The sequence below is a fragment of the Hyla sarda genome, unplaced genomic scaffold, assembly GCF_029499605.1.
Source record: "Hyla sarda isolate aHylSar1 unplaced genomic scaffold, aHylSar1.hap1 scaffold_739, whole genome shotgun sequence".
NCBI classification, from domain to species: Eukaryota; Metazoa; Chordata; class Amphibia; order Anura; family Hylidae; genus Hyla; species Hyla sarda.
Genome location: NW_026610761.1, coordinates 11,665 through 38,900, shown reverse-complemented (window position 1 = coordinate 38,900; position 27,236 = coordinate 11,665). Strand labels below are relative to the sequence as shown.

At 46.0% G+C, this 27,236-nt stretch overlaps 12 non-coding genes across 12 annotated transcripts; all 12 read left to right on the top strand.

Annotated features, from left to right (window-relative positions):
• Positions 1 to 48: 48 nt before the first annotated feature.
• Positions 49 to 239, top strand: LOC130344934 (U2 spliceosomal RNA). Its single transcript, XR_008883730.1, has one exon. It is a non-coding gene; the product is annotated as a U2 spliceosomal RNA (small nuclear RNA).
• A 2,070-nt stretch (positions 240 to 2,309) lies between these two features.
• On the top strand, positions 2,310 to 2,500 carry LOC130344933 (U2 spliceosomal RNA). Its single transcript, XR_008883729.1, has one exon. It is a non-coding gene; the product is annotated as a U2 spliceosomal RNA (small nuclear RNA).
• Positions 2,501 to 4,572: 2,072 nt separating this feature from the next.
• Positions 4,573 to 4,763, top strand: LOC130344932 (U2 spliceosomal RNA). Its single transcript, XR_008883728.1, has one exon. It is a non-coding gene; the product is annotated as a U2 spliceosomal RNA (small nuclear RNA).
• A 2,090-nt stretch (positions 4,764 to 6,853) lies between these two features.
• LOC130344931 (U2 spliceosomal RNA) lies at positions 6,854 to 7,044 on the top strand. Its single transcript, XR_008883727.1, has one exon. It is a non-coding gene; the product is annotated as a U2 spliceosomal RNA (small nuclear RNA).
• A 2,090-nt stretch (positions 7,045 to 9,134) lies between these two features.
• LOC130344930 (U2 spliceosomal RNA) lies at positions 9,135 to 9,325 on the top strand. Its single transcript, XR_008883726.1, has one exon. It is a non-coding gene; the product is annotated as a U2 spliceosomal RNA (small nuclear RNA).
• Positions 9,326 to 11,421: 2,096 nt separating this feature from the next.
• Positions 11,422 to 11,612, top strand: LOC130344921 (U2 spliceosomal RNA). Its single transcript, XR_008883721.1, has one exon. It is a non-coding gene; the product is annotated as a U2 spliceosomal RNA (small nuclear RNA).
• A 2,088-nt stretch (positions 11,613 to 13,700) lies between these two features.
• On the top strand, positions 13,701 to 13,891 carry LOC130344926 (U2 spliceosomal RNA). The gene has a single exon (XR_008883724.1). It is a non-coding gene; the product is annotated as a U2 spliceosomal RNA (small nuclear RNA).
• A 2,091-nt stretch (positions 13,892 to 15,982) lies between these two features.
• On the top strand, positions 15,983 to 16,173 carry LOC130344914 (U2 spliceosomal RNA). Its single transcript, XR_008883715.1, has one exon. It is a non-coding gene; the product is annotated as a U2 spliceosomal RNA (small nuclear RNA).
• A 2,094-nt stretch (positions 16,174 to 18,267) lies between these two features.
• On the top strand, positions 18,268 to 18,458 carry LOC130344975 (U2 spliceosomal RNA). The gene has a single exon (XR_008883768.1). It is a non-coding gene; the product is annotated as a U2 spliceosomal RNA (small nuclear RNA).
• Positions 18,459 to 20,558: 2,100 nt separating this feature from the next.
• Positions 20,559 to 20,750, top strand: LOC130344920 (U2 spliceosomal RNA). Its single transcript, XR_008883720.1, has one exon. It is a non-coding gene; the product is annotated as a U2 spliceosomal RNA (small nuclear RNA).
• Positions 20,751 to 22,806: 2,056 nt separating this feature from the next.
• On the top strand, positions 22,807 to 22,997 carry LOC130344963 (U2 spliceosomal RNA). Its single transcript, XR_008883757.1, has one exon. It is a non-coding gene; the product is annotated as a U2 spliceosomal RNA (small nuclear RNA).
• Positions 22,998 to 25,095: 2,098 nt separating this feature from the next.
• On the top strand, positions 25,096 to 25,286 carry LOC130344950 (U2 spliceosomal RNA). The gene has a single exon (XR_008883746.1). It is a non-coding gene; the product is annotated as a U2 spliceosomal RNA (small nuclear RNA).
• The last annotated feature ends 1,950 nt before the right edge of the window (positions 25,287 to 27,236 follow it).

The following is a 27,236-nucleotide window of genomic DNA, read 5'->3' as shown; positions in this document are numbered from 1 at the left end:
GATAGTGCCCATGAAGGGCACCTTGTTGGGCCTGCCCCTTTCACGGTTATCGCTTCTCGGCCTTTTGGCTAAGATCAAGTGTAGTATCTGTTCTTATCAGTTTAATATCTGATACGTCCCCTATCTGGGGACCATATATTAAATGGATTTTTGAGAACGGGGGCCGATTTCGAAGCTTGCTTCCGTCGCCCTATGCATTGACCCGATATGGCAGTATCTTCGGGTACAGTGCACCACCCCCTTACAGGGTTAAAAAGAAAGATTCCTACTTTCATTGCTACCTGCTTGCTGGCTAGCCAGCTAGCCAGCCCTGTGGGCCTTGCTGCTGCTGCAGCCAAAAAACAAAAGGTGGTGCTGCTGCTGCTTCTGCTGCTTCTGCTTCTGCTTGTGTCTGGCCGCTGTTGGAGCGTCCAGGCACAGGACTTCTGCTGCTGCTGACTAAATGGCCTCCTTAATTGGATCATTTGAGTAGCCAGCACACCTGTGCAGGTAGGGCATGACATGATAGGCAGCTGCCTTGATAGCGGGTGGGTGCTGAATGTTCCTAATTGACAAAATAAGATTAATGCTTATGAAGAAATATAAAATCTCATCCCTTCCCCAATATCGCGCCACACCCCTACCCCTTAATTCCCTGGTTGAACTTGATGGACATATGTCTTTTTTCGACCGTACTAACTATGTAACTATGTAACATAACATGGGGGGGGGGGGGGGGGTCTCCTGGCTGTTCACACAGGTGTGTCATTGCTGTACATTGACCATGCATTGCTTCTGTGGTATTGCAAAGGCAAAGACAAATGCTTCCAGCCATCCATTGCACTAATGGATTGGTCATCAGCTGGCTGTCTATGTCCCGCATCAATATAGACCAAAGTACAGAGGGTTAGGCTATGCTATTGTGCACCTACCTGATGCATCAGAAGGTGCGAGGCCCTTGCTAAATTCTGTGCACAGACTTTGAGATCTATACTTTAGACTGTATCTAAACCTGCTCCAACATGGACTGACATTCTGGCCTACTTTCAGCCGATGCGACTTGTCTGTCGCTGAACAGTCGCTTTTTATGTATTCAGCACCTATGTATAATGTTGTAAAAATGCTCTAGAAGCTAAAGTCGCAGAAATGTCACACATATTTGGCCTGCAACTTTCTGTGCGACAAATTCAGACAGGAAAAATCAGTATAAATCCTTAGAAAATTATCCCCCAGTGTCTCCATCTGCTGGCGGTATTGAATAAGCATTGCTGCACTGATGGGGTATGCATTAGACGAAAAAAAAGAAGAAAAAGAAGAATAATACGCCCAGAAAAGAGGCGAAAAGGAGAAAAACGTAAAAAAACGTGAAAAAAAAGTAAGAGGAAGAGAAGGGAAAAAAAGGTGGAAATGGGTTTAAAAGTGATTTCGGCGGAGAAATATATATATATATATATATACGCGCACACACACACATATATATAAACGTATTCTCCGTTGAGATATTGCAGCCGCTGCTGTGTCCAGGCCCAGGAGCCTTAGCACTGTGCTGTGATGTCACTCAATACCACTGACATCACTAGGTGTAAACAACATCTCTCCTTTGCTGTGTATGTGACTATGGAGCTGTTTGGTGATGTCGTCTATTATGGCCTTCATAGAAGCAACAGGAGATTGTTGCATCCATCTAGAACCCTCAGAACTACAGTGCTATGATGTCACTCACTTCCACAGGCCTTGCAGAGTGTAAACAACAACAACCCAGCTTTGTTGTGTATGTAACCATAGGGATTTGTGATGTCACCTAGAACCTTCACAGCAGCGACAGCTTTATGAGGAGCATCAGCACTGCTCTGCCTGAGCAGAACCATCACCGCCATAGGTTGTCAAATAACCCGGATTTAACCCACACAGGTAAGTCCAATGGGGTGCAGGCATGTCCTCTATGCTTACAGCTTCCCGTGGGTGTTGGTTTGATACCGTTTGGGGACAGCCAAGGAGGCATCTGCAGGCAACAAAGGTAGGTGTGTGCTTGTGTGTGTGTTTCCTATGCAGATCCTAAGCCCAGTGTCACATGCAAGTAGGAGGAGTAAGAAGGGTTCCTGGCAAATCCGGGTTATGGATTGCATTTAAAAAGGCCCCGTGGGAGTGCAATGGGCCCCTGTCTTGCTGCTTAGCAATAATGGTATGGGTTTAGGTTCTGCTGTGTGTACTGGTGGTTGACTGCCCCCCAGCCCAGAGTGTGCATGGAAAATTGTCTGGCAGCCTCCCTGACAGCAAGCAGTGATAGTGCCCATGAAGGGCACCTTGTTGGGCCCGCCCCTTTCACGGTTATCGCTTCTCGGCCTTTTGGCTAAGATCAAGTGTAGTATCTGTTCTTATCAGTTTAATATCTGATACGTCCCCTATCTGGGGACCATATATTAAATGGATTTTTGAGAACGGGGGCCGATTTCGAAGCTTGCTTCCGTCGCCCTATGCATTGACCCGATATGGCAGTATCTTCGGGTACAGTGCACCACCCCCTTACAGGGTTAAAAAGAAAGATTCCTACTTTCATTGCTACCTGCTTGCTGGCTAGCCAGCTAGCCAGCCCTGTGGGCCTTGCTGCTGCTGCAGCCAAAAAACAAAAGGTGGTGCTGCTGCTGCTTCTGCTTCTGCTTGTGTCTGGCCGCTGTTGGAGCGTCCAGGCACAGGACTTCTGCTGCTGACTAAATGGCCTCCTTAATTGGATCATTTGAGTAGCCAGCACACCTGTGCAGGTAGGGCATGACATGATAGGCAGCTGCCTTGATAGCGGGTGGGTGCTGAATGTTCCTAATTGACAAAATAAGATTAATGCTTATGAAGAAATATAAAATCTCATCCCTTCCCCAATATCGCGCCACACCCCTACCCCTTAATTCCCTGGTTGAACTTGATGGACATATGTCTTTTTTCGACCGTACTAACTATGTAACTATGTAACATAACATGGGGGGGGGGGGGGGGGTCTCCTGGCTGTTCACACAGGTGTGTCATTGCTGTACATTGACCATGCATTGCTTCTGTGGTATTGCAAAGGCAAAGACAAATGCTTCCAGCCATCCATTGCACTAATGGATTGGTCATCAGCTGGCTGTCTATGTCCCGCATCAATATAGACCAAAGTACAGAGGGTTAGGCTATGCTATTGTGCACCTACCTGATGCATCAGAAGGTGCGAGGCCCTTGCTAAATTCTGTGCACAGACTTTGAGATCTATACTTTAGACTGTATCTAAACCTGCTCCAACATGGACTGACATTCTGGCCTACTTTCAGCCGATGCGACTTGTCTGTCGCTGAACAGTCGCTTTTTATGTATTCAGCACCTATGTATAATGTTGTAAAAATGCTCTAGAAGCTAAAGTCGCAGAAATGTCACACATATTTGGCCTGCAACTTTCTGTGCGACAAATTCAGACAGGAAAAATCAGTATAAATCCTTAGAAAATTATCCCCCAGTGTCTCCATCTGCTGGCGGTATTGAATAAGCATTGCTGCACTGATGGGGTATGCATTAGACGAAAAAAAAGAAGAAAAAGAAGAATAATACGCCCAGAAAAGAGGCGAAAAGGAGAAAAACGTAAAAAAACGTGAAAAAAAAGTAAGAGGAAGAGAAGGGAAAAAAAGGTGGAAATGGGTTTAAAAGTGATTTCGGCGGAGAAATATATATATATATATATATATATATATATATATACGCGCACACACACACATATATATAAACGTATTCTCCGTTGAGATATTGCAGCCGCTGCTGTGTCCAGGCCCAGGAGCCTTAGCACTGTGCTGTGATGTCACTCAATACCACTGACATCACTAGGTGTAAACAACATCTCTCCTTTGCTGTGTATGTGACTATGGAGCTGTTTGGTGATGTCGTCTATTATGGCCTTCATAGAAGCAACAGGAGATTGTTGCATCCATCTAGAACCCTCAGAACTACAGTGCTATGATGTCACTCACTTCCACAGGCCTTGCAGAGTGTAAACAACAACAACCCAGCTTTGTTGTGTATGTAACCATAGGGATTTGTGATGTCACCTAGAACCTTCACAGCAGCGACAGCTTTATGAGGAGCATCAGCACTGCTCTGCCTGAGCAGAACCATCACCGCCATAGGTTGTCAAATAACCCGGATTTAACCCACACAGGTAAGTCCAATGGGGTGCAGGCATGTCCTCTATGCTTACAGCTTCCCGTGGGTGTTGGTTTGATACCATTTGGGGACAGCCAAGGAGGCATCTGCAGGCAACAAAGGTAGGTGTGTGCTTGTGTGTGTGTTTCCTATGCAGATCCTAAGCCCAGTGTCACATGCAAGTAGGAGGAGTAAGAAGGGTTCCTGGCAAATCCGGGTTATGGATTGCATTTAAAAAGGCCCCGTGGGAGTGCAATGGGCCCCTGTCTTGCTGCTTAGCAATAATGGTATGGGTTTAGGTTCTGCTGTGTGTACTGGTGGTTGACTGCCCCCCAGCCCAGAGTGTGCATGGAAAATTGTCTGGCAGCCTCCCTGACAGCAAGCAGTGATAGTGCCCATGAAGGGCACCTTGTTGGGCCCGCCCCTTTCACGGTTATCGCTTCTCGGCCTTTTGGCTAAGATCAAGTGTAGTATCTGTTCTTATCAGTTTAATATCTGATACGTCCCCTATCTGGGGACCATATATTAAATGGATTTTTGAGAACGGGGGCCGATTTCGAAGCTTGCTTCCGTCGCCCTATGCATTGACCCGATATGGCAGTATCTTCGGGTACAGTGCACCACCCCCTTACAGGGTTAAAAAGAAAGATTCCTACTTTCATTGCTACCTGCTTGCTGGCTAGCCAGCTAGCCAGCCCTGTGGGCCTTGCTGCTGCTGCAGCCAAAAAACAAAAGGTGGTGCTGCTGCTGCTGCTTCTGCTGCTTCTGCTTGTGTCTGGCCGCTGTTGGAGCGTCCAGGCACAGGACTTCTGCTGCTGCTGACTAAATGGCCTCCTTAATTGGATCATTTGAGTAGCCAGCACACCTGTGCAGGTAGGGCATGACATGATAGGCAGCTGCCTTGATAGCGGGTGGGTGCTGAATGTTCCTAATTGACAAAATAAGATTAATGCTTATGAAGAAATATAAAATCTCATCCCTTCCCCAATATCGCGCCACACCCCTACCCCTTAATTCCCTGGTTGAACTTGATGGACATATGTCTTTTTTCGACCGTACTAACTATGTAACTATGTAACATAACATGGGGGGGGGGGGGGGGTCTCCTGGCTGTTCACACAGGTGTGTCATTGCTGTACATTGACCATGCATTGCTTCTGTGGTATTGCAAAGGCAAAGACAAATGCTTCCAGCCATCCATTGCACTAATGGATTGGTCATCAGCTGGCTGTCTATGTCCCGCATCAATATAGACCAAAGTACAGAGGGTTAGGCTATGCTATTGTGCACCTACCTGATGCATCAGAAGGTGCGAGGCCCTTGCTAAATTCTGTGCACAGACTTTGAGATCTATACTTTAGACTGTATCTAAACCTGCTCCAACATGGACTGACATTCTGGCCTACTTTCAGCCGATGCGACTTGTCTGTCGCTGAACAGTCGCTTTTTATGTATTCAGCACCTATGTATAATGTTGTAAAAATGCTCTAGAAGCTAAAGTCGCAGAAATGTCACACATATTTGGCCTGCAACTTTCTGTGCGACAAATTCAGACAGGAAAAATCAGTATAAATCCTTAGAAAATTATCCCCCAGTGTCTCCATCTGCTGGCGGTATTGACTAAGCATTGCTGCACTGATGGGGTATGCATTAGACGAAAAAAAAGAAGAAAAAGAAGAATAATACGCCCAGAAAAGAGGCGAAAAGGAGAAAAACGTAAAAAAACGTGAAAAAAAAGTAAGAGGAAGAGAAGGGAAAAAAAGGTGGAAATGGGTTTAAAAGTGATTTCGGCGGAGAAATATATATATATATATATATATATATATATATATATATATATATACGCGCACACACACACATATATATAAACGTATTCTCCGTTGAGATATTGCAGCCGCTGCTGTGTCCAGGCCCAGGAGCCTTAGCACTGTGCTGTGATGTCACTCAATACCACTGACATCACTAGGTGTAAACAACATCTCTCCTTTGCTGTGTATGTGACTATGGAGCTGTTTGGTGATGTCGTCTATTATGGCCTTCATAGAAGCAACAGGAGATTGTTGCATCCATCTAGAACCCTCAGAACTACAGTGCTATGATGTCACTCACTTCCACAGGCCTTGCAGAGTGTAAACAACAACAACCCAGCTTTGTTGTGTATGTAACCATAGGGATTTGTGATGTCACCTAGAACCTTCACAGCAGCGACAGCTTTATGAGGAGCATCAGCACTGCTCTGCCTGAGCAGAACCATCACCGCCATAGGTTGTCAAATAACCCGGATTTAACCCACACAGGTAAGTCCAATGGGGTGCAGGCATGTCCTCTATGCTTACAGCTTCCCGTGGGTGTTGGTTTGATACCGTTTGGGGACAGCCAAGGAGGCATCTGCAGGCAACAAAGGTAGGTGTGTGCTTGTGTGTGTGTTTCCTATGCAGATCCTAAGCCCAGTGTCACATGCAAGTAGGAGGAGTAAGAAGGGTTCCTGGCAAATCCGGGTTATGGATTGCATTTAAAAAGGCCCCGTGGGAGTGCAATGGGCCCCTGTCTTGCTGCTTAGCAATAATGGTATGGGTTTAGGTTCTGCTGTGTGTACTGGTGGTTGACTGCCCCCCAGCCCAGAGTGTGCATGGAAAATTGTCTGGCAGCCTCCCTGACAGCAAGCAGTGATAGTGCCCATGAAGGGCACCTTGTTGGGCCCGCCCCTTTCACGGTTATCGCTTCTCGGCCTTTTGGCTAAGATCAAGTGTAGTATCTGTTCTTATCAGTTTAATATCTGATACGTCCCCTATCTGGGGACCATATATTAAATGGATTTTTGAGAACGGGGGCCGATTTCGAAGCTTGCTTCCGTCGCCCTATGCATTGACCCGATATGGCAGTATCTTCGGGTACAGTGCACCACCCCCTTACAGGGTTAAAAAGAAAGATTCCTACTTTCATTGCTACCTGCTTGCTGGCTAGCCAGCTAGCCAGCCCTGTGGGCCTTGCTGCTGCTGCAGCCAAAAAACAAAAGGTGGTGCTGCTGCTGCTTCTGCTGCTTCTGCTTCTGCTTGTGTCTGGCCGCTGTTGGAGCGTCCAGGCACAGGACTTCTGCTGCTGCTGACTAAATGGCCTCCTTAATTGGATCATTTGAGTAGCCAGCACACCTGTGCAGGTAGGGCATGACATGATAGGCAGCTGCCTTGATAGCGGGTGGGTGCTGAATGTTCCTAATTGACAAAATAAGATTAATGCTTATGAAGAAATATAAAATCTCATCCCTTCCCCAATATCGCGCCACACCCCTACCCCTTAATTCCCTGGTTGAACTTGATGGACATATGTCTTTTTTCGACCGTACTAACTATGTAACTATGTAACATAACATGGGGGGGGGGGGGGGTCTCCTGGCTGTTCACACAGGTGTGTCATTGCTGTACATTGACCATGCATTGCTTCTGTGGTATTGCAAAGGCAAAGACAAATGCTTCCAGCCATCCATTGCACTAATGGATTGGTCATCAGCTGGCTGTCTATGTCCCGCATCAATATAGACCAAAGTACAGAGGGTTAGGCTATGCTATTGTGCACCTACCTGATGCATCAGAAGGTGCGAGGCCCTTGCTAAATTCTGTGCACAGACTTTGAGATCTATACTTTAGACTGTATCTAAACCTGCTCCAACATGGACTGACATTCTGGCCTACTTTCAGCCGATGCGACTTGTCTGTCGCTGAACAGTCGCTTTTTATGTATTCAGCACCTATGTATAATGTTGTAAAAATGCTCTAGAAGCTAAAGTCGCAGAAATGTCACACATATTTGGCCTGCAACTTTCTGTGCGACAAATTCAGACAGGAAAAATCAGTATAAATCCTTAGAAAATTATCCCCCAGTGTCTCCATCTGCTGGCGGTATTGAATAAGCATTGCTGCACTGATGGGGTATGCATTAGACGAAAAAAAAGAAGAAAAAGAAGAATAATACGCCCAGAAAAGAGGCGAAAAGGAGAAAAACGTAAAAAAACGTGAAAAAAAAGTAAGAGGAAGAGAAGGGAAAAAAAGGTGGAAATGGGTTTAAAAGTGATTTCGGCGGAGAAATATATATATATATATATATATATATATATATATATATATATACGCGCACACACACACATATATATAAACGTATTCTCCGTTGAGATATTGCAGCCGCTGCTGTGTCCAGGCCCAGGAGCCTTAGCACTGTGCTGTGATGTCACTCAATACCACTGACATCACTAGGTGTAAACAACATCTCTCCTTTGCTGTGTATGTGACTATGGAGCTGTTTGGTGATGTCGTCTATTATGGCCTTCATAGAAGCAACAGGAGATTGTTGCATCCATCTAGAACCCTCAGAACTACAGTGCTATGATGTCACTCACTTCCACAGGCCTTGCAGAGTGTAAACAACAACAACCCAGCTTTGTTGTGTATGTAACCATAGGGATTTGTGATGTCACCTAGAACCTTCACAGCAGCGACAGCTTTATGAGGAGCATCAGCACTGCTCTGCCTGAGCAGAACCATCACCGCCATAGGTTGTCAAATAACCCGGATTTAACCCACACAGGTAAGTCCAATGGGGTGCAGGCATGTCCTCTATGCTTACAGCTTCCCGTGGGTGTTGGTTTGATACCGTTTGGGGACAGCCAAGGAGGCATCTGCAGGCAACAAAGGTAGGTGTGTGCTTGTGTGTGTGTTTCCTATGCAGATCCTAAGCCCAGTGTCACATGCAAGTAGGAGGAGTAAGAAGGGTTCCTGGCAAATCCGGGTTATGGATTGCATTTAAAAAGGCCCCGTGGGAGTGCAATGGGCCCCTGTCTTGCTGCTTAGCAATAATGGTATGGGTTTAGGTTCTGCTGTGTGTACTGGTGGTTGACTGCCCCCCAGCCCAGAGTGTGCATGGAAAATTGTCTGGCAGCCTCCCTGACAGCAAGCAGTGATAGTGCCCATGAAGGGCACCTTGTTGGGCCCGCCCCTTTCACGGTTATCGCTTCTCGGCCTTTTGGCTAAGATCAAGTGTAGTATCTGTTCTTATCAGTTTAATATCTGATACGTCCCCTATCTGGGGACCATATATTAAATGGATTTTTGAGAACGGGGGCCGATTTCGAAGCTTGCTTCCGTCGCCCTATGCATTGACCCGATATGGCAGTATCTTCGGGTACAGTGCACCACCCCCTTACAGGGTTAAAAAGAAAGATTCCTACTTTCATTGCTACCTGCTTGCTGGCTAGCCAGCTAGCCAGCCCTGTGGGCCTTGCTGCTGCTGCAGCCAAAAAACAAAAGGTGGTGCTGCTGCTGCTTCTGCTGCTTCTGCTTCTGCTTGTGTCTGGCCGCTGTTGGAGCGTCCAGGCACAGGACTTCTGCTGCTGCTGACTAAATGGCCTCCTTAATTGGATCATTTGAGTAGCCAGCACACCTGTGCAGGTAGGGCATGACATGATAGGCAGCTGCCTTGATAGCGGGTGGGTGCTGAATGTTCCTAATTGACAAAATAAGATTAATGCTTATGAAGAAATATAAAATCTCATCCCTTCCCCAATATCGCGCCACACCCCTACCCCTTAATTCCCTGGTTGAACTTGATGGACATATGTCTTTTTTCGACCGTACTAACTATGTAACTATGTAACATAACATGGGGGGGGGGGGGGGTCTCCTGGCTGTTCACACAGGTGTGTCATTGCTGTACATTGACCATGCATTGCTTCTGTGGTATTGCAAAGGCAAAGACAAATGCTTCCAGCCATCCATTGCACTAATGGATTGGTCATCAGCTGGCTGTCTATGTCCCGCATCAATATAGACCAAAGTACAGAGGGTTAGGCTATGCTATTGTGCACCTACCTGATGCATCAGAAGGTGCGAGGCCCTTGCTAAATTCTGTGCACAGACTTTGAGATCTATACTTTAGACTGTATCTAAACCTGCTCCAACATGGACTGACATTCTGGCCTACTTTCAGCCGATGCGACTTGTCTGTCGCTGAACAGTCGCTTTTTATGTATTCAGCACCTATGTATAATGTTGTAAAAATGCTCTAGAAGCTAAAGTCGCAGAAATGTCACACATATTTGGCCTGCAACTTTCTGTGCGACAAATTCAGACAGGAAAAATCAGTATAAATCCTTAGAAAATTATCCCCCAGTGTCTCCATCTGCTGGCGGTATTGACTAAGCATTGCTGCACTGATGGGGTATGCATTAGACGAAAAAAAAGAAGAAAAAGAAGAATAATACGCCCAGAAAAGAGGCGAAAAGGAGAAAAACGTAAAAAAACGTGAAAAAAAAGTAAGAGGAAGAGAAGGGAAAAAAAGGTGGAAATGGGTTTAAAAGTGATTTCGGCGGAGAAATATATATATATATATATATATATATATATATATATATATATATATATACGCGCACACACACACATATATATAAACGTATTCTCCGTTGAGATATTGCAGCCGCTGCTGTGTCCAGGCCCAGGAGCCTTAGCACTGTGCTGTGATGTCACTCAATACCACTGACATCACTAGGTGTAAACAACATCTCTCCTTTGCTGTGTATGTGACTATGGAGCTGTTTGGTGATGTCGTCTATTATGGCCTTCATAGAAGCAACAGGAGATTGTTGCATCCATCTAGAACCCTCAGAACTACAGTGCTATGATGTCACTCACTTCCACAGGCCTTGCAGAGTGTAAACAACAACAACCCAGCTTTGTTGTGTATGTAACCATAGGGATTTGTGATGTCACCTAGAACCTTCACAGCAGCGACAGCTTTATGAGGAGCATCAGCACTGCTCTGCCTGAGCAGAACCATCACCGCCATAGGTTGTCAAATAACCCGGATTTAACCCACACAGGTAAGTCCAATGGGGTGCAGGCATGTCCTCTATGCTTACAGCTTCCCGTGGGTGTTGGTTTGATACCGTTTGGGGACAGCCAAGGAGGCATCTGCAGGCAACAAAGGTAGGTGTGTGCTTGTGTGTGTGTTTCCTATGCAGATCCTAAGCCCAGTGTCACATGCAAGTAGGAGGAGTAAGAAGGGTTCCTGGCAAATCCGGGTTATGGATTGCATTTAAAAAGGCCCCGTGGGAGTGCAATGGGCCCCTGTCTTGCTGCTTAGCAATAATGGTATGGGTTTAGGTTCTGCTGTGTGTACTGGTGGTTGACTGCCCCCCAGCCCAGAGTGTGCATGGAAAATTGTCTGGCAGCCTCCCTGACAGCAAGCAGTGATAGTGCCCATGAAGGGCACCTTGTTGGGCCCGCCCCTTTCACGGTTATCGCTTCTCGGCCTTTTGGCTAAGATCAAGTGTAGTATCTGTTCTTATCAGTTTAATATCTGATACGTCCCCTATCTGGGGACCATATATTAAATGGATTTTTGAGAACGGGGGCCGATTTCGAAGCTTGCTTCCGTCGCCTTATGCATTGACCCGATATGGCAGTATCTTTGGGTACAGTGCACCACCCCCTTACAGGGTTAAAAAGAAAGATTCCTACTTTCATTGCTACCTGCTTGCTGGCTAGCCAGCTAGCCAGCCCTGTGGGCCTTGCTGCTGCTGCAGCCAAAAAACAAAAGGTGGTGCTGCTGCTGCTTCTGCTGCTTCTGCTTCTGCTTGTGTCTGGCCGCTGTTGGAGCGTCCAGGCACAGGACTTCTGCTGCTGCTGACTAAATGGCCTCCTTAATTGGATCATTTGAGTAGCCAGCACACCTGTGCAGGTAGGGCATGACATGATAGGCAGCTGCCTTGATAGCGGGTGGGTGCTGAATGTTCCTAATTGACAAAATAAGATTAATGCATATGAAGAAATATAAAATCTCATCCCTTCCCCAATATCGCGCCACACCCCTACCCCTTAATTCCCTGGTTGAACTTGATGGACATATGTCTTTTTTCGACCGTACTAACTATGTAACTATGTAACATAACATGGGGGGGGGGGGGGGTCTCCTGGCTGTTCACACAGGTGTGTCATTGCTGTACATTGACCATGCATTGCTTCTGTGGTATTGCAAAGGCAAAGACAAATGCTTCCAGCCATCCATTGCACTAATGGATTGGTCATCAGCTGGCTGTCTATGTCCCGCATCAATATAGACCAAAGTACAGAGGGTTAGGCTATGCTATTGTGCACCTACCTGATGCATCAGAAGGTGCGAGGCCCTTGCTAAATTCTGTGCACAGACTTTGAGATCTATACTTTAGACTGTATCTAAACCTGCTCCAACATGGACTGACATTCTGGCCTACTTTCAGCCGATGCGACTTGTCTGTCGCTGAACAGTCGCTTTTTATGTATTCAGCACCTATGTATAATGTTGTAAAAATGCTCTAGAAGCTAAAGTCGCAGAAATGTCACACATATTTGGCCTGCAACTTTCTGTGCGACAAATTCAGACAGGAAAAATCAGTATAAATCCTTAGAAAATTATCCCCCAGTGTCTCCATCTGCTGGCGGTATTGAATAAGCATTGCTGCACTGATGGGGTATGCATTAGACGAAAAAAAAGAAGAAAAAGAAGAATAATACGCCCAGAAAAGAGGCGAAAAGGAGAAAAACGTAAAAAAACGTGAAAAAAAAGTAAGAGGAAGAGAAGGGAAAAAAAGGTGGAAATGGGTTTAAAAGTGATTTCGGCGGAGAAATATATATATATATATATATATATATATATATATATATATACGCGCACACACACACATATATATAAACGTATTCTCCGTTGAGATATTGCAGCCGCTGCTGTGTCCAGGCCCAGGAGCCTTAGCACTGTGCTGTGATGTCACTCAATACCACTGACATCACTAGGTGTAAACAACATCTCTCCTTTGCTGTGTATGTGACTATGGAGCTGTTTGGTGATGTCGTCTATTATGGCCTTCATAGAAGCAACAGGAGATTGTTGCATCCATCTAGAACCCTCAGAACTACAGTGCTATGATGTCACTCACTTCCACAGGCCTTGCAGAGTGTAAACAACAACAACCCAGCTTTGTTGTGTATGTAACCATAGGGATTTGTGATGTCACCTAGAACCTTCACAGCAGCGACAGCTTTATGAGGAGCATCAGCACTGCTCTGCCTGAGCAGAACCATCACCGCCATAGGTTGTCAAATAACCCGGATTTAACCCACACAGGTAAGTCCAATGGGGTGCAGGCATGTCCTCTATGCTTACAGCTTCCCGTGGGTGTTGGTTTGATACCGTTTGGGGACAGCCAAGGAGGCATCTGCAGGCAACAAAGGTAGGTGTGTGCTTGTGTGTGTGTTTCCTATGCAGATCCTAAGCCCAGTGTCACATGCAAGTAGGAGGAGTAAGAAGGGTTCCTGGCAAATCCGGGTTATGGATTGCATTTAAAAAGGCCCCGTGGGAGTGCAATGGGCCCCTGTCTTGCTGCTTAGCAATAATGGTATGGGTTTAGGTTCTGCTGTGTGTACTGGTGGTTGACTGCCCCCCAGCCCAGAGTGTGCATGGAAAATTGTCTGGCAGCCTCCCTGACAGCAAGCAGTGATAGTGCCCATGAAGGGCACCTTGTTGGGCCCGCCCCTTTCACGGTTATCGCTTCTCGGCCTTTTGGCTAAGATCAAGTGTAGTATCTGTTCTTATCAGTTTAATATCTGATACGTCCCCTATCTGGGGACCATATATTAAATGGATTTTTGAGAACGGGGGCCGATTTCGAAGCTTGCTTCCGTCGCCCTATGCATTGACCCGATATGGCAGTATCTTCGGGTACAGTGCACCACCCCCTTACAGGGTTAAAAAGAAAGATTCCTACTTTCATTGCTACCTGCTTGCTGGCTAGCCAGCTAGCCAGCCCTGTGGGCCTTGCTGCTGCTGCAGCCAAAAAACAAAAGGTGGTGCTGCTGCTGCTTCTGCTGCTTCTGCTTCTGCTTGTGTCTGGCCGCTGTTGGAGCGTCCAGGCACAGGACTTCTGCTGCTGCTGACTAAATGGCCTCCTTAATTGGATCATTTGAGTAGCCAGCACACCTGTGCAGGTAGGGCATGACATGATAGGCAGCTGCCTTGATAGCGGGTGGGTGCTGAATGTTCCTAATTGACAAAATAAGATTAATGCTTATGAAGAAATATAAAATCTCATCCCTTCCCCAATATCGCGCCACACCCCTACCCCTTAATTCCCTGGTTGAACTTGATGGACATATGTCTTTTTTCGACCGTACTAACTATGTAACTATGTAACATAACATGGGGGGGGGGGGGGGGTCTCCTGGCTGTTCACACAGGTGTGTCATTGCTGTACATTGACCATGCATTGCTTCTGTGGTATTGCAAAGGCAAAGACAAATGCTTCCAGCCATCCATTGCACTAATGGATTGGTCATCAGCTGGCTGTCTATGTCCCGCATCAATATAGACCAAAGTACAGAGGGTTAGGCTATGCTATTGTGCACCTACCTGATGCATCAGAAGGTGCGAGGCCCTTGCTAAATTCTGTGCACAGACTTTGAGATCTATACTTTAGACTGTATCTAAACCTGCTCCAACATGGACTGACATTCTGGCCTACTTTCAGCCGATGCGACTTGTCTGTCGCTGAACAGTCGCTTTTTATGTATTCAGCACCTATGTATAATGTTGTAAAAATGCTCTAGAAGCTAAAGTCGCAGAAATGTCACACATATTTGGCCTGCAACTTTCTGTGCGACAAATTCAGACAGGAAAAATCAGTATAAATCCTTAGAAAATTATCCCCCAGTGTCTCCATCTGCTGGCGGTATTGAATAAGCATTGCTGCACTGATGGGGTATGCATTAGACGAAAAAAAAGAAGAAAAAGAAGAATAATACGCCCAGAAAAGAGGCGAAAAGGAGAAAAACGTAAAAAAACGTGAAAAAAAAGTAAGAGGAAGAGAAGGGAAAAAAAGGTGGAAATGGGTTTAAAAGTGATTTCGGCGGAGAAATATATATATATATATATATATATATATATATATATATATATACGCGCACACACACACATATATATAAACGTATTCTCCGTTGAGATATTGCAGCCGCTGCTGTGTCCAGGCCCAGGAGCCTTAGCACTGTGCTGTGATGTCACTCAATACCACTGACATTACTAGGTGTAAACAACATCTCTCCTTTGCTGTGTATGTGACTATGGAGCTGTTTGGTGATGTCGTCTATTATGGCCTTCATAGAAGCAACAGGAGATTGTTGCATCCATCTAGAACCCTCAGAACTACAGTGCTATGATGTCACTCACTTCCACAGGCCTTGCAGAGTGTAAACAACAACAACCCAGCTTTGTTGTGTATGTAACCATAGGGATTTGTGATGTCACCTAGAACCTTCACAGCAGCGACAGCTTTATGAGGAGCATCAGCACTGCTCTGCCTGAGCAGAACCATCACCGCCATAGGTTGTCAAATAACCCGGATTTAACCCACACAGGTAAGTCCAATGGGGTGCAGGCATGTCCTCTATGCTTACAGCTTCCCGTGGGTGTTGGTTTGATACCGTTTGGGGACAGCCAAGGAGGCATCTGCAGGCAACAAAGGTAGGTGTGTGCTTGTGTGTGTGTTTCCTATGCAGATCCTAAGCCCAGTGTCACATGCAAGTAGGAGGAGTAAGAAGGGTTCCTGGCAAATCCGGGTTATGGATTGCATTTAAAAAGGCCCCGTGGGAGTGCAATGGGCCCCTGTCTTGCTGCTTAGCAATAATGGTATGGGTTTAGGTTCTGCTGTGTGTACTGGTGGTTGACTGCCCCCCAGCCCAGAGTGTGCATGGAAAATTGTCTGGCAGCCTCCCTGACAGCAAGCAGTGATAGTGCCCATGAAGGGCACCTTGTTGGGCCCGCCCCTTTCACGGTTATCGCTTCTCGGCCTTTTGGCTAAGATCAAGTGTAGTATCTGTTCTTATCAGTTTAATATCTGATACGTCCCCTATCTGGGGACCATATATTAAATGGATTTTTGAGAACGGGGGCCGATTTCGAAGCTTGCTTCCGTCGCCCTATGCATTGACCCGATATGGCAGTATCTTCGGGTACAGTGCACCACCCCCTTACAGGGTTAAAAAGAAAGATTCCTACTTTCATTGCTACCTGCTTGCTGGCTAGCCAGCTAGCCAGCCCTGTGGGCCTTGCTGCTGCTGCAGCCAAAAAACAAAAGGTGGTGCTGCTGCTGCTTCTGCTGCTTCTGCTTCTGCTTGTGTCTGGCCGCTGTTGGAGCGTCCAGGCACAGGACTTCTGCTGCTGCTGACTAAATGGCCTCCTTAATTGGATCATTTGAGTAGCCAGCACACCTGTGCAGGTAGGGCATGACATGATAGGCAGCTGCCTTGATAGCGGGTGGGTGCTGAATGTTCCTAATTGACAAAATAAGATTAATGCATATGAAGAAATATAAAATCTCATCCCTTCCCCAATATCGCGCCACACCCCTACCCCTTAATTCCCTGGTTGAACTTGATGGACATATGTCTTTTTTCGACCGTACTAACTATGTAACTATGTAACATAACATGGGGGGGGGGGGTCTCCTGGCTGTTCACACAGGTGTGTCATTGCTGTACATTGACCATGCATTGCTTCTGTGGTATTGCAAAGGCAAAGACAAATGCTTCCAGCCATCCATTGCACTAATGGATTGGTCATCAGCTGGCTGTCTATGTCCCGCATCAATATAGACCAAAGTACAGAGGGTTAGGCTATGCTATTGTGCACCTACCTGATGCATCAGAAGGTGCGAGGCCCTTGCTAAATTCTGTGCACAGACTTTGAGATCTATACTTTAGACTGTATCTAAACCTGCTCCAACATGGACTGACATTCTGGCCTACTTTCAGCCGATGCGACTTGTCTGTCGCTGAACAGTCGCTTTTTATGTATTCAGCACCTATGTATAATGTTGTAAAAATGCTCTAGAAGCTAAAGTCGCAGAAATGTCACACATATTTGGCCTGCAACTTTCTGTGCGACAAATTCAGACAGGAAAAATCAGTATAAATCCTTAGAAAATTATCCCCCAGTGTCTCCATCTGCTGGCGGTATTGAATAAGCATTGCTGCACTGATGGGGTATGCATTAGACGAAAAAAAAGAAGAAAAAGAAGAATAATACGCCCAGAAAAGAGGCGAAAAGGAGAAAAACGTAAAAAAAACTTGAAAAAAAAGTAAGAGGAAGAGAAGGGAAAAAAAGGTGAAAATGGGTTTAAAAGTGATTTCGGCGGAGAAATATATATATATATATATATATATATATATATATATATATATATATATACGCGCACACACACACATATATATAAACGTATTCTCCGTTGAGATATTGCAGCCGCTGCTGTGTCCAGGCCCAGGAGCCTTAGCACTGTGCTGTGATGTCACTCAATACCACTGACATCACTAGGTGTAAACAACATCTCTCCTTTGCTGTGTATGTGACTATGGAGCTGTTTGGTGATGTCGTCTATTATGGCCTTCATAGAAGCAACAGGAGATTGTTGCATCCATCTAGAACCCTCAGAACTACAGTGCTATGATGTCACTCACTTCCACAGGCCTTGCAGAGTGTAAACAACAACAACCCAGCTTTGTTGTGTATGTAACCATAGGGATTTGTGATGTCACCTAGAACCTTCACAGCAGCGACAGCTTTATGAGGAGCATCAGCACTGCTCTGCCTGAGCAGAACCATCACCGCCATAGGTTGTCAAATAACCCGGATTTAACCCACACAGGTAAGTCCAATGGGGTGCAGGCATGTCCTCTATGCTTACAGCTTCCCGTGGGTGTTGGTTTGATACCGTTTGGGGACAGCCAAGGAGGCATCTGCAGGCAACAAAGGTAGGTGTGTGCTTGTGTGTGTGTTTCCTATGCAGATCCTAAGCCCAGTGTCACATGCAAGTAGGAGGAGTAAGAAGGGTTCCTGGCAAATCCGGGTTATGGATTGCATTTAAAAAGGCCCCGTGGGAGTGCAATGGGCCCCTGTCTTGCTGCTTAGCAATAATGGTATGGGTTTAGGTTCTGCTGTGTGTACTGGTGGTTGACTGCCCCCCAGCCCAGAGTGTGCATGGAAAATTGTCTGGCAGCCTCCCTGACAGCAAGCAGTGATAGTGCCCATGAAGGGCACCTTGTTGGGCCCGCCCCTTTCACGGTTATCGCTTCTCGGCCTTTTGGCTAAGATCAAGTGTAGTATCTGTTCTTATCAGTTTAATATCTGATACGTCCCCTATCTGGGGACCATATATTAAATGGATTTTTGAGAACGGGGGCCGATTTCGAAGCTTGCTTCCGTCGCCCTATGCATTGACCCGATATGGCAGTATCTTCGGGTACAGTGCACCACCCCCTTACAGGGTTAAAAAGAAAGATTCCTACTTTCATTGCTACCTGCTTGCTGGCTAGCCAGCTAGCCAGCCCTGTGGGCCTTGCTGCTGCTGCAGCCAAAAAACAAAAGGTGGTGCTGCTGCTGCTTCTGCTGCTTCTGCTTCTGCTTGTGTCTGGCGCCGCTGTTGGAGCGTCCAGGCACAGGACTTCTGCTGCTGCTGACTAAATGGCCTCCTTAATTGGATCATTTGAGTAGCCAGCACACCTGTGCAGGTAGGGCATGACATGATAGGCAGCTGCCTTGATAGCGGGTGGGTGCTGAATGTTCCTAATTGACAAAATAAGATTAATGCTTATGAAGAAATATAAAATCTCATCCCTTCCCCAATATCGCGCCACACCCCTACCCCTTAATTCCCTGGTTGAACTTGATGGACATATGTCTTTTTTCGACCGTACTAACTATGTAACTATGTAACATAACATGGGGGGGGGGGGGGGGGGGTCTCCTGGCTGTTCACACAGGTGTGTCATTGCTGTACATTGACCATGCATTGCTTCTGTGGTATTGCAAAGGCAAAGACAAATGCTTCCAGCCATCCATTGCACTAATGGATTGGTCATCAGCTGGCTGTCTATGTCCCGCATCAATATAGACCAAAGTACAGAGGGTTAGGCTATGCTATTGTGCACCTACCTGATGCATCAGAAGGTGCGAGGCCCTTGCTAAATTCTGTGCACAGACTTTGAGATCTATACTTTAGACTGTATCTAAACCTGCTCCAACATGGACTGACATTCTGGCCTACTTTCAGCCGATGCGACTTGTCTGTCGCTGAACAGTCGCTTTTTATGTATTCAGCACCTATGTATAATGTTGTAAAAATGCTCTAGAAGCTAAAGTCGCAGAAATGTCACACATATTTGGCCTGCAACTTTCTGTGCGACAAATTCAGACAGGAAAAATCAGTATAAATCCTTAGAAAATTATCCCCCAGTGTCTCCATCTGCTGGCGGTATTGAATAAGCATTGCTGCACTGATGGGGTATGCATTAGACGAAAAAAAAGAAGAAAAAGAAGAATAATACGCCCAGAAAAGAGGCGAAAAGGAGAAAAACGTAAAAAAACTTGAAAAAAAAGTAAGAGGAAGAGAAGGGAAAAAAAGGTGGAAATGGGTTTAAAAGTGATTTCGGCGGAGAAATATATATATATATATATATATATATATATATATATATATATATATACGCGCACACACACACATATATATAAACGTATTCTCCGTTGAGATATTGCAGCCGCTGCTGTGTCCAGGCCCAGGAGCCTTAGCACTGTGCTGTGATGTCACTCAATACCACTGACATCACTAGGTGTAAACAACATCTCTCCTTTGCTGTGTATGTGACTATGGAGCTGTTTGGTGATGTCGTCTATTATGGCCTTCATAGAAGCAACAGGAGATTGTTGCATCCATCTAGAACCCTCAGAACTACAGTGCTATGATGTCACTCACTTCCACAGGCCTTGCAGAGTGTAAACAACAACAACCCAGCTTTGTTGTGTATGTAACCATAGGGATTTGTGATGTCACCTAGAACCTTCACAGCAGCGACAGCTTTATGAGGAGCATCAGCACTGCTCTGCCTGAGCAGAACCATCACCGCCATAGGTTGTCAAATAACCCGGATTTAACCCACACAGGTAAGTCCAATGGGGTGCAGGCATGTCCTCTATGCTTACAGCTTCCCGTGGGTGTTGGTTTGATACCGTTTGGGGACAGCCAAGGAGGCATCTGCAGGCAACAAAGGTAGGTGTGTGCTTGTGTGTGTGTTTCCTATGCAGATCCTAAGCCCAGTGTCACATGCAAGTAGGAGGAGTAAGAAGGGTTCCTGGCAAATCCGGGTTATGGATTGCATTTAAAAAGGCCCCGTGGGAGTGCAATGGGCCCCTGTCTTGCTGCTTAGCAATAATGGTATGGGTTTAGGTTCTGCTGTGTGTACTGGTGGTTGACTGCCCCCCAGCCCAGAGTGTGCATGGAAAATTGTCTGGCAGCCTCCCTGACAGCAAGCAGTGATAGTGCCCATGAAGGGCACCTTGTTGGGCCCGCCCCTTTCACGGTTATCGCTTCTCGGCCTTTTGGCTAAGATCAAGTGTAGTATCTGTTCTTATCAGTTTAATATCTGATACGTCCCCTATCTGGGGGACCATATATTAAATGGATTTTTGAGAACGGGGGCCGATTTCGAAGCTTGCTTCCGTCGCCCTATGCATTGACCCGATATGGCAGTATCTTCGGGTACAGTGCACCACCCCCTTACAGGGTTAAAAAGAAAGATTCCTACTTTCATTGCTACCTGCTTGCTGGCTAGCCAGCTAGCCAGCCCTGTGGGCCTTGCTGCTGCTGCAGCCAAAAAACAAAAGGTGGTGCTGCTGCTGCTTCTGCTTCTGCTTGTGTCTGGCCGCTGTTGGAGCGTCCAGGCACAGGACTTCTGCTGCTGCTGACTAAATGGCCTCCTTAATTGGATCATTTGAGTAGCCAGCACACCTGTGCAGGTAGGGCATGACATGATAGGCAGCTGCCTTGATAGCGGGTGGGTGCTGAATGTTCCTAATTGACAAAATAAGATTAATGCTTATGAAGAAATATAAAATCTCATCCCTTCCCCAATATCGCGCCACACCCCTACCCCTTAATTCCCTGGTTGAACTTGATGGACATATGTCTTTTTTCGACCGTACTAACTATGTAACTATGTAACATAACATGGGGGGGGGGGGGGGGGTCTCCTGGCTGTTCACACAGGTGTGTCATTGCTGTACATTGACCATGCATTGCTTCTGTGGTATTGCAAAGGCAAAGACAAATGCTTCCAGCCATCCATTGCACTAATGGATTGGTCATCAGCTGGCTGTCTATGTCCCGCATCAATATAGACCAAAGTACAGAGGGTTAGGCTATGCTATTGTGCACCTACCTGATGCATCAGAAGGTGCGAGGCCCTTGCTAAATTCTGTGCACAGACTTTGAGATCTATACTTTAGACTGTATCTAAACCTGCTCCAACATGGACTGACATTCTGGCCTACTTTCAGCCGATGCGACTTGTCTGTCGCTGAACAGTCGCTTTTTATGTATTCAGCACCTATGTATAATGTTGTAAAAATGCTCTAGAAGCTAAAGTCGCAGAAATGTCACACATATTTGGCCTGCAACTTTCTGTGCGACAAATTCAGACAGGAAAAATCAGTATAAATCCTTAGAAAATTATCCCCCAGTGTCTCCATCTGTTGGCGGTATTGAATAAGCATTGCTGCACTGATGGGGTATGCATTAGACGAAAAAAAAGAAGAAAAAGAAGAATAATACGCCCAGAAAAGAGGCGAAAAGGAGAAAAACGTAAAAAAACGTGAAAAAAAAGTAAGAGGAAGAGAAGGGAAAAAAAGGTGGAAATGGGTTTAAAAGTGATTTCGGCGGAGAATATATATATATATATATATATATATATATATATATATATATATATTATATACCGCACACACACACATATATATAAACGTATTCTCCGTTGAGATATTGCAGCCGCTGCTGTGTCCAGGCCCAGGAGCCTTAGCACTGTGCTGTGATGTCACTCAATACCACTGACATCACTAGGTGTAAACAACATCTCTCCTTTGCTGTGTATGTGACTATGGAGCTGTTTGGTGATGTCGTCTATTACATCTAGAACCCTCAGAACTACAGTGCTATGATGTCACTCACTTCCACAGGCCTTGCAGAGTGTAAACAACAACAACCCAGCTTTGTTGTGTATGTAACCATAGGGATTTGTGATGTCACCTAGAACCTTCACAGCAGCGACAGCTTTATGAGGAGCATCAGCACTGCTCTGCCTGAGCAGAACCATCACCGCCATAGGTTGTCAAATAACCCGGATTTAACCCACACAGGTAAGTCCAATGGGGGTGCAGGCATGTCCTCTATGCTTACAGCTTCCCGTGGGTGTTGGTTTGATACCGTTTGGGGACAGCCAAGGAGGCATCTGCAGGCAACAAAGGTAGGTGTGTGCTTGTGTGTGTGTTTCCTATGCAGATCCTAAGCCCAGTGTCACATGCAAGTAGGAGGAGTAAGAAGGGTTCCTGGCAAATCCGGGTTATGGATTGCATTTAAAAAGGCCCCGTGGGAGTGCAATGGGCCCCTGTCTTGCTGCTTAGCAATAATGGTATGGGTTTAGGTTCTGCTGTGTGTACTGGTGGTTGACTGCCCCCCAGCCCAGAGTGTGCATGGAAAATTGTCTGGCAGCCTCCCTGACAGCAAGCAGTGATAGTGCCCATGAAGGGCACCTTGTTGGGCCCGCCCCTTTCACGGTTATCGCTTCTCGGCCTTTTGGCTAAGATCAAGTGTAGTATCTGTTCTTATCAGTTTAATATCTGATACGTCCCCTATCTGGGGACCATATATTAAATGGATTTTTGAGAACGGGGGCCGATTTCGAAGCTTGCTTCCGTCGCCCTATGCATTGACCCGATATGGCAGTATCTTCGGGTACAGTGCACCACCCCCTTACAGGGTTAAAAAGAAAGATTCCTACTTTCATTGCTACCTGCTTGCTGGCTAGCCAGCTAGCCAGCCCTGTGGGCCTTGCTGCTGCTGCAGCCAAAAAACAAAAGGTGGTGCTGCTGCTGCTTCTGCTGCTTCTGCTTCTGCTTGTGTCTGGCCGCTGTTGGAGCGTCCAGGCACAGGACTTCTGCTGCTGCTGACTAAATGGCCTCCTTAATTGGATCATTTGAGTAGCCAGCACACCTGTGCAGGTAGGGCATGACATGATAGGCAGCTGCCTTGATAGCGGGTGGGTGCTGAATGTTCCTAATTGACAAAATAAGATTAATGCTTATGAAGAAATATAAAATCTCATCCCTTCCCCAATATCGCGCCACACCCCTACCCCTTAATTCCCTGGTTGAACTTGATGGACATATGTCTTTTTTCGACCGTACTAACTATGTAACTATGTAACATAACATGGGGGGGGGGGGGGGGGTCTCCTGGCTGTTCACACAGGTGTGTCATTGCTGTACATTGACCATGCATTGCTTCTGTGGTATTGCAAAGGCAAAGACAAATGCTTCCAGCCATCCATTGCACTAATGGATTGGTCATCAGCTGGCTGTCTATGTCCCGCATCAATATAGACCAAAGTACAGAGGGTTAGGCTATGCTATTGTGCACCTACCTGATGCATCAGAAGGTGCGAGGCCCTTGCTAAATTCTGTGCACAGACTTTGAGATCTATACTTTAGACTGTATCTAAACCTGCTCCAACATGGACTGACATTCTGGCCTACTTTCAGCCGATGCGACTTGTCTGTCGCTGAACAGTCGCTTTTTATGTATTCAGCACCTATGTATAATGTTGTAAAAATGCTCTAGAAGCTAAAGTCACAGAAATGTCACACATATTTGGCCTGCAACTTTCTGTGCGACAAATTCAGACAGGAAAAAATCAGTATAAATCCTTAGAAAATTATCCCCCAGTGTCTCCATCTGCTGGCGGTATTGAATAAGCATTGCTGCACTGATGGGGTATGCATTAGACGAAAAAAAAGAAGAAAAAGAAGAATAATACGCCCAGAAAAGAGGCGAAAAGGAGAAAAACGTAAAAAAACTTGAAAAAAAAGTAAGAGGAAGAGAAGGGAAAAAAAGGTGGAAATGGTTTAAAAGTGATTTCGGCGGAGAAATATATATATATATATATATATATATATATATATATATATATATATACGCGCACACACACACATATATATAAACGTATTCTCCGTTGAGATATTGCAGCCCGCTGCTGTGTCCAGGCCCAGGAGCCTTAGCACTGTGCTGTGATGTCACTCAATACCACTGACATCACTAGGTGTAAACAACATCTCTCCTTTGCTGTGTATGTGACTATGGAGCTGTTTGGTGATGTCGTCTATTATGGCCTTCATAGAAGCAACAGGAGATTGTTGCATCCATCTAGAACCCTCAGAACTACAGTGCTATGATGTCACTCACTTCCACAGGCCTTGCAGAGTGTAAACAACAACAACCCAGCTTTGTTGTGTATGTAACCATAGGGATTTGTGATGTCACCTAGAACCTTCACAGCAGCGACAGCTTTATGAGGAGCATCAGCACTGCTCTGCCTGAGCAGAACCATCACCGCCATAGGTTGTCAAATAACCCGGATTTAACCCACACAGGTAAGTCCAATGGGGTGCAGGCATGTCCTCTATGCTTACAGCTTCCCGTGGGTGTTGGTTTGATACCGTTTGGGGACAGCCAAGGAGGCATCTGCAGGCAACAAAGGTAGGTGTGTGCTTGTGTGTGTGTTTCCTATGCAGATCCTAAGCCCAGGTGTCACATGCAAGTAGGAGGAGTAAGAGGGTTCCTGGCAAATCCGGGTTATGGATTGCATTTAAAAAGGCCCCGTGGGAGTGCAATGGGCCCCTGTCCTTGCTGCTTAGCAATAATGGTATGGGTTTAGGTTCTGCTGTGTGTACTGGTGGTTGACTGCCCCCCAGCCCAGAGGTGTGCATGGAAAATTGTCTGGCAGCCTCCTGACAGCAAGCAGTGATAGTGCCCATGAAGGGCACCTTGTTGGGCCCGCCCCTTTCACGGTTATCGCTTCTCGGCCTTTTGGCTAAGATCAAGTGTAGTATCTGTTCTTATCAGTTTAATATCTGATACGTCCCCTATCTGGGGACCATATATTAAATGGATTTTTGAGAACGGGGGCCGATTTCGAAGCTTGCTTCCGTCGCCCTATGCATTGACCCGATATGGCAGTATCTTCGGGTACAGTGCACCACCCCCTTACAGGGTTAAAAAGAAAGATTCCTACTTTCATTGCTACCTGCTTGCTGGCTAGCCAGCTAGCCAGCCCTGTGGGCCTTGCTGCTGCTGCAGCCAAAAACAAAAGGTGGTGCTGCTGCTGCTTCTGCTGCTTCTGCTTCTGCTTGTGTCTGGCCGCTGTTGGAGCGTCCAGGCACAGGGACTTCTGCTGCTGCTGACTAAATGGCCTCCTTAATTGGATCATTTGAGTAGCCAGCACACCTGTGCAGGTAGGGCATGACATGATAGGCAGCTGCCTTGATAGCGGAGTGGGTGCTGAATGTTCCTAATTGACAAAATAAGATTAATGCTTATGAAGAAATATAAAATCTCATCCCTTCCCCCAATATCGCGCCACACCCCTACCCCTTAATTCCCTGGTTGAACTTGATGGACATATGTCTTTTTTCGACCGTACTAACTATGTAACTATGTAACATAACATGGGGGGGGGGGGGGGGTCTCCTGGCTGTTCACACAGGTGTGTCATTGCTGTACATTGACCATGCATTGCTTCTGTGGTATTGCAAAGGCAAAGACAAATGCTTCCAGCCATCCATTGCACTAATGGATTGGTCATCAGCTGGCTGTCTATGTCCCGCATCAATATAGACCAAAGTACAGAGGGTTAGGCTATGCTATTGTGCACCTACCTGATGCATCAGAAGGTGCGAGGCCCTTGCTAAATTCTGTGCACAGACTTTGAGATCTATACTTTAGACTGTATCTAAACCTGCTCCAACATGGACTGACATTCTGGCCTACTTTCAGCCGATGCGACTTGTCTGTCGCTGAACAGTCGCTTTTTATGTATTCAGCACCTATGTATAATGTTTGTAAAAATGCTCTAGAAGCTAAAGTCGCAGAAATGTCACACATATTTGGCCTGCAACTTTCTGTGCGACAAATTCAGACAGGAAAAATCAGTATAAATCCTTAGAAAATTATCCCCCAGTGTCTCCATCTGCTGGCGGTATTGAATAAGCATTGCTGCACTGATGGGGTATGCATTAGACGAAAAAAAAGAAGAAAAAAGAAGAATAATACGCCCAGAAAAGAGGCGAAAAGGAGAAAAACGTAAAAAAACGTGAAAAAAAAGTAAGAGGAAGAGAAGGGAGAAAAAAGGTGGAAATGGGTTTAAAAGTGATTTCGGCGGAGAAATATATATATATATATATATATATATATATATATATATATATATATATATATATATATATACGCGCACACACACACATATATATAAACGTATTCTCCGTTGAGATATTGCAGCCGCTGCTGTGTCCAGGCCCAGGAGCCTTAGCACTGTGCTGTGATGTCACTCAATACCACTGACATCACTAGGTGTAAACAACATCTCTCCTTTGCTGTGTATGTGACTATGGAGCTGTTTGGTGATGTCGTCTATTATGGCCTTCATAGAAGCAACAGGAGATTGTTGCATCCATCTAGAACCCTCAGAACTACAGTGCTATGATGTCACTCACTTCCACAGGCCTTGCAGAGTGTAAACAACAACAACCCAGCTTTGTTGTGTATGTAACCATAGGGATTTGTGATGTCACCTAGAAACCTTCACAGCAGCGACAGCTTTATGAGGAGCATCAGCACTGCTCTGCCTGAGCAGAACCATCACCGCCATAGGTTGTCAAATAACCCGGATTTAACCCACACAGGTAAGTCCAATGGGGTGCAGGCATGTCCTCTATGCTTACAGCTTCCCGTGGGGTGTTGGTTTTGATACCGTTTGGGGACAGCCAAGGAGGCATCTGCAGGCAACAAAGGTAGGTGTGTGCTTGTGTGTGTGTTTCCTATGCAGATCCTAAGCCCAGTGTCACATGCAAGTAGGGGGAGTAAGAAGGGTTCCTGGCAAATCCGGGTTATGGATTGCATTTAAAAAGGCCCCGTGGGAGTGCAATGGGCCCCTGTC